This window comes from Myotis davidii, unplaced genomic scaffold, assembly GCF_000327345.1.
Source record: "Myotis davidii unplaced genomic scaffold, ASM32734v1 scaffold32, whole genome shotgun sequence".
Classification (NCBI taxonomy): Eukaryota; Metazoa; Chordata; class Mammalia; order Chiroptera; family Vespertilionidae; genus Myotis; species Myotis davidii.
In genome coordinates this window covers 10,042,463-10,049,343 of record NW_006286587.1, presented here as the reverse complement: position 1 = coordinate 10,049,343, position 6,881 = coordinate 10,042,463, and the positions used below count along the sequence as shown (strand labels likewise).

General features: G+C 34.2%; 1 long non-coding RNA gene across 1 annotated transcript in view; it reads right to left on the bottom strand.

Annotated features, from left to right (window-relative positions):
• The window catches only part of LOC107182181, a 34,152-nt gene extending 27,597 nt beyond the window's left edge, over positions 1 to 6,555 (bottom strand). Inside the window, exon 1 of the long non-coding RNA XR_001512905.1 lies at positions 6,442 to 6,555. This is a non-coding gene — a long non-coding RNA (uncharacterized LOC107182181). The remainder of the gene's footprint in view (positions 1 to 6,441) is intronic.
• Positions 6,556 to 6,881: the final 326 nt, after the last annotated feature.

The window sequence follows — 6,881 nt, the reverse complement described above, 5'->3', positions numbered from 1 at the left end:
GTAATTTCTTCATGTTTTGGACCAGTGGTTCACAAAGGTTTGTGTTCAGAATTCCTTTACACACTTAACAATAATGGAGGGCCTCCAAGAGCTTTTATTTTTGTGAATTATATCATTTATATTTATTGTATTAGAAATTAAATTGAAAAATGTTAACAAAAAAAATCTCTCTGATTTCCACTCTAACACTAGCCAGAGAAAGCTCTGCTTGGAAAGGGTTCACACAGATAATCTCCTTTTTGACTGACTCAAATTCAGCTGATTCATAACCTTCATTATGTCTGTAAAATCAATTTACCATGTAATGTAATACAATCATGGGCATAATATCTCATCATATTCACAGTTGGGGTATCAGGATAGGATAATTTAGGGAGACTTTTTAGAATTCTGCATGCATATTGGGTATCTAATACATTTTTCTACTGCATAGGTATCTTTTTCCCATTCTGGTTAAGTACTCTGTGGGAGTGAAAGTCAGTGAATAGCCTGTTTTCCAGCTGCTTCTAGTGATTTTTAATGATTCATGCTGTAATCAGTTATTCCAAAGGCAAAACATTGATTAGCTATTCCATCATTCTTCTGTCCTTTTTAGATGGCATTCACTTGAACAAAAAGTTTCTCCCTTCCCCTCCTTCTGCCCACTCCCTTTTCCCACCCCCTTTTCAGGGGATGGTAACACTATAGATTTATGGATTTTTTTTAACTAAATTTTTTTTGAATTTAGCATTTCATAATCTATTGCTGACATTATTTTTGTTGTTAATATACCAGGTTCTTAATATAAGAATTGTTGAAGCTAGCAACAAAACTAAACTATTTTCATTGTGGGGGAAAAATAAGTTACTGTCTTACCCATATTTAATCACACAGTTCAGAGGTGTTAAGTATATTCACACTAGAGGCCTGGTGCACGAAATTCGTGTGTGTGTGTGTGTGTGGGGGGGGGTCCTCTCAGCCCAGCCTGCACCCTCTGGCAGTCCAGAACCCCTTGGGAGATGTCCGCCAGCAGGCTTAGGCCCGATCCTGCGGGGATCGGGCCTAAGCCGGCAGTCAGACAGCCCTCTCACAGTCCAGGGCTCTTGCAGTCTGGGACACCTCACTCTTTACTGGCCGCCTGCAGCAGAGGCACTTGCCAGCCGTGAGCCCGGCTTCTGGCTGAGCAGGACTCCCCCTGTGGGAGGTTTTTACCGTCAAAGCCAGCAGGCAGCCTCTTCCCATGTCTCTCTCCTCTGACTCTTTCTCTTAAAGATCCTCATCATTACATGGGCTTCCCCCGGACAACCCGGTGTAATCTCTCCATCTCAAGATCCTGAACATGACCACATCTGTCATGGTGCTTTTGACGTATGAGGTAACATATTTACAGGGTTGGGTGATGAGGACGTAGACATCTACGAGCGGTCATTATTCTGTCTACCATGGTTTGTCTCTCTAGTTCTTTTTTTTTTTTTAATATATTTTATTGATTTTTTTACAGAGAGGAAGGGAGATAGAGTCAGAAACATCGATTAGCTGCCTCCTGCACATCTCCCACTGGGGATATGCCCGCAACCCAGGTACATGCCCTTGACCGGAATCAAACCTGGGACCCTTCAGTCCGCAGGCTGATGCTCTATCCACTGAGCCAAACTGGTTTCGGCCCATCCTGTTTTAAATACCATTTTCCTGTTTAGTCATTTTAAATTTCAAAGAACCAACTCAACCTGCAAACTGGTAAGAAAGAAGAAATCTAGCATTTATTCTTCCTTTTTTGTATAAACTGTGATGCATGAAAACAAAAAACTCGATTCAAAACAATTTCTTTATATAAGTTCAACTAATAAATGAAAAATGAATGATAATATTAAAATAACATTATTTTATAACCCCTAAAAATAATGATCATTAATGGCTACTAAAGTAATTTAGGTGAAAAGTTGATAGGGAGCTTTACAATGGATGAATTAGCCTGATAATACTTCAACTAGTGACCAGTTTTATCACCACAGAGAGAGAGAACCAGACATTATGTGCCTTCTAATATTACAAGACAGAAAGTACAACAACCTATAAAGTATTATTTCAAATAATTAAACTCAAGTCTGATAAGCCTCTGTATTTACCGCTCATAAGAAATACAGGGGAAAGAGGAACATGTTAAATGACAACACAAAGATGCAGTCAGCAAAATGCAAAGTGTAAAAAATTCTATAAGACAAACAACCTACTTTATTCATTAAATAAATTACAAAGCAGGGAAAGGACAGAGAAAAAAGAAATTGTAGACTAAAGGAGACTTAGGAAATATATAAATTAAGAGAATATGTGGACCTTGTTTAGATCTTGACTCAAGCAAGCAAACCAACTATACAAAGAAAGCAAAACCCTTTATGATACAGGAAAATATGAATACTAATTATATATTTTATTATATTAAAGAATTATTAATTTTTAGATGTTATGATAGTATTGTGGTTATATTAAAACAATAAAAATGCATCCCTATCTTTTAGAAATATATACATATGCATACATAGATATGTTTATAGATAAAAGTGATATGATGTATAGGATTTGTTTCAAAATAGTCTGGAGAAAGGTACAGAGAGCTTTGGTATAGCTGAAATAAAATTAGCCACATATTAACTGTTGAAATTGAGTAATGGGTGCATAAAGCTTCATTATACTCTCTATTTTTGTATGTTCTTAAATGCTCATTTTAAAGTTTGAAAAAAAAGAACTGCCCTTTGTAGACTGTTAACCTTTGAGATATTCTTATATAACATACTGATTGAGCCTATCTATGCATGAAGCACTATTCCAAATGCTAGAGACAATATAATAGGAGAGATGAGCATTTTTAAATTCCCTACAACAAAGCAACTGAGAAGTAAAAGAGAATTATTACATAATTGCTAATACAGAGGAAGAAGTAACTAGAAGCATATAATTCAAGAGATTTACTAATAGTATTGATAAATATGAACATGAATAATAAACAAATGGATTTCTGTTTTGGTTTTGGTATCATCTCCCATTACTTACCACTTCTGATCCATAGCTTTCCAAGATTACCAAAGTAGTATGTCAATGTGAAAATACATTGCGGTAAAAGTAGGTTTACAGTTGTCAGTAGGAGAAACACAGTTTATTCTTGTATTATTATTTATTAACACATTGCGGACAGATCATGAGAATTCTCGCTTCATATTACACAGTGTTTTACAATTTATCATACTTTAAAAAGATATTAGCTTGTAAGAACATGTAATAAGTAACTTCAAAATGCAATGGGTATTTAATTTTAAAGCTTGCCTTTAACATTTATGTCAAACCATTTTTGTACTCGTTCAATAGAAACTTACCTGCCACTGAGTAAAGCTAGCTATAAAACTACTAATCTGCAATGTCACAGTCCAGGGCTCTTGCAGTCTGGGACACCTCACTCTTTACTGGCCGCCTGCAGCAGAGGCACTTGCCAGCCGTGAGCCCGGCTTCTGGCTGAGCGGCACTCCCCCTGTGGGAGTGCACTGGCCACCAGGAGGCAGCTCCTACGTTAAGCATCTGACCCTGGTGGTCAGTGCACGTCATAGCGAACAATCGTTCCATCATTCAGTCCATTTGCATATTAGGGTTTTATTATATAGGATTATTTTCCATACTTTTGCCCCACCCTGTATTATCTACTTGCTTTTTTCTTTCTACACAAACATTGATTTTATATTGTTTGGCAATTTTTGGCTTCCTTTTATTAGGACAGATTAAAATCAAAATATGAGTAACATATTCAGTCTCTCCACTCCTTTTTAAACTTTCTACTACAATATAACAATAAACATTTAATTAAATAAAAGAAAACTGAGCAAAGTAAAAAAAAATTTTTTTAAACAATAGCTTAAGAAGTTTCCATGTAATTATGGATATCAAGACCAAATGAACTTCTATAAAGGCAGAGATAATAATAAACTAAATTTAAAAGAAACTGTGTGACAAAGAATTATAAATTATCTTCTTTTAAAACTTAGTTTGAAATCTCATATTTAAAAAATAAAGCTACAAATATCAATATCTACACATATACATTTATAAGCAGTTAGTTCACAAGCTTAAACGTTTCAAAATAGAATATAAAAATATAACTATATTTATAATTGCCCTTTGATTTTTGGAATTTATATTTTTCAAAGATCTTTCAAACTGTAAAAATACTAAAATTCTTTTGACCAATATTTTAGTTATCTAAGACTAGATACATAACACTAGAAGGAAGTACTTAGAAAACATATATATTATACAAAGAAATTAACAGATATTACATGTAGAATGAGCCATTCTCTTTCATGAAAAAAGAAGGGGGCAGTCACCAAGTTCTACATCACAACAGAGAGGAACAAGTAACATTTAATGAAGGGAATAAAGCACTGTTTAATAGAAATACAATTTTGATCATATCACCTAGTTCCCCATGAAGGCCTGTCATTTTCGAAAAGCATGAAGGAAAAAACTGAAATACATAGAGCAGTTGTAAATCACTTATAACACTCATACTGGGAAATAGGATTAAATAAATACACCGGATCTTGTTAGGGAATAACAATGTCAGAGGTTAATGTATCTTATCTGATTTGGGGGACACATTTTGGTGTGTAGTGTCTCTAAAAACATCTAACACTGACTTCTTAATAACCCAGTTCAATCCTACACTGTTACATACTGAATGTTCAAGTAGAAGCAGCCAACATAAAGGCCAAACCTCTATGCAGAGGTGAGCTAACCCAACCTTGGGCAATGCGGCCTGGGTTTCATTACTGCTTTGTCAATTGTGGCAGCAACAGGAATCTAACTCTATCTCAGGAGTCAAAAACATTTTTAAAAGAACATCATGTATTGCATCCTTAGAAAACTGACCAGCTAAAACTGTGACCAAGAAAGAAAACCAGATGAAGGAAGCACGGGAAAAAGAGAGGTTTATTAGTATAAAAAGTAAAGCTGAAGTATTCAATACCAGCTTCATATAAACAAAAGAAATAATTGAGACCCAAAGAGTAAGGGGCACATAGCCCTAGGTCAGAGAAGGCCCAGAATTCTGTCCTTTTGATATCTAGCTCTGTATTCTTTACATTACACAGCACTACCTACTCTTTCAATGATGTCTTGATTAGACTATTATTAAAATAACTTGCATTTACTTAAGACACTGTGCAAGGAGGTCAGATCTGTACATCCCAATCAGCTAATGACCCCCACTAGAACTAGGGGTAAACACACTACCCACTTGCCAAGGGCACACTTTTCCAGGCAGAGAAAGGTCTAAAAGAACCCACATGATTTGCCTTCCTAGAAAAACAAAATTCTGTCTAAAACCCCAAACTCTCAGGTCAATGTGTTTTCTTCACAGGTTCTAAATCTTAATTTGACTGCTACTTCCCACAGATTTTGTCCATAGGAACTCCATGCTAGTCCTCTTATTTTGGGCCATAATATCCTGTATAGTTCCATCAAAGACCACAATCTGTGAAATCAGCATGCTCCAATTTCCTTTTTTAAAGTTACCTTTGTTTCTCAACTGTACATATCCTAAAAAGCACCCTATTTCTTTTAAACTTGACATCCAGACCATAAACACCAATAAATGTTAATTCAGAAATAAACATATTAAACATACATTAAATTTACTATGTTGCTTTTAGAATTTTCTTCCATGAACCTTTGTAATAGTAAAATTTCATTTATATTCTAATACATATATTTTCCCCTCAAACAATCTATACTCTAAATCATAACAAGTTTGATAAAGAGTAAATTTGTCATATAATACTTTATATGTAGATATAATACCAGACCCCCAAAAATGTATAAACACACTTTGAGTAATTATAAAGGCAATGTTTATAAAAATGCATTTCATTTTCAAAATTGAGCTATCAGCTATTAAAGTGTATATACATTTTTTAGGGACACCCTGTATACTCTTCTCTAAAATTATGTGAAGTGTTATTTGGTTTTTCTCTATTCTTTTTGATACACTGTCTTTGAAACATATCCAATCCTTAAAATACAACTGAAGAAATCCAATATAAGTAAACCTAATCAAAACAAACTCAAAGAGTCACACCATAATCTCTAATATCATTTGCTCCAAAAACTACTGCAATGTAATTTTTTAAAAGTACCCATAAAAAAGTACCATAATATAATTGTGGTATATTTTAGAATGGTTAGGGTTAAGGTTAGGGTTAGAACTTTAAAAAATTTTAAAAATAATAATTTTCTAACTTTAAATAATATATAATAGATTGCTAAAAGTAATTAAATGACAACTGACAATGATTTAAAATAGCAAACCTGTCGTCTCTTTATTGAATTCCTATTATTCATTTTTGCCAAAAACTGTCCTGCAGAAGTCATAAAAAAAAAATGGCAACAGTATCTACCTGAAAAATATTCTGAGAAACTTACCATCATTTTGGCTCTTGCCCTTCACTTCCTCCTTCCACGATAGAATAGTGTTCAGGGGAACGTAGTCCCTTAGGTATTCTTTGCGTCTTTCCTCTAAGGTCATCTTCAGTAAGCGTTCTTGAAAAATAAAAGCAGAACTTTCATTTGTATTTAACTTCTAAGATCAGGAATTATTTTATAACTTAAATATTAACCATGCTAAACTACCAAAAGAATCAATGTGGGTTTGAGAAACACCAGAATGCAAATCTAATGACTCTACTTTGAAGTGTAAAAAGATGTCGAATTAACACTATATTAGCAGAAAGAAAAATAAGGAAACTCTTCCAATCAACATCTATTGATAGTCTACTGTGTGCCAGGTGATATGTTTACACATTGCAAATACAAAGGAGATCCTTGACCTTGAAAAGTTCACAAGACAAAAAGAGGAAATGGAT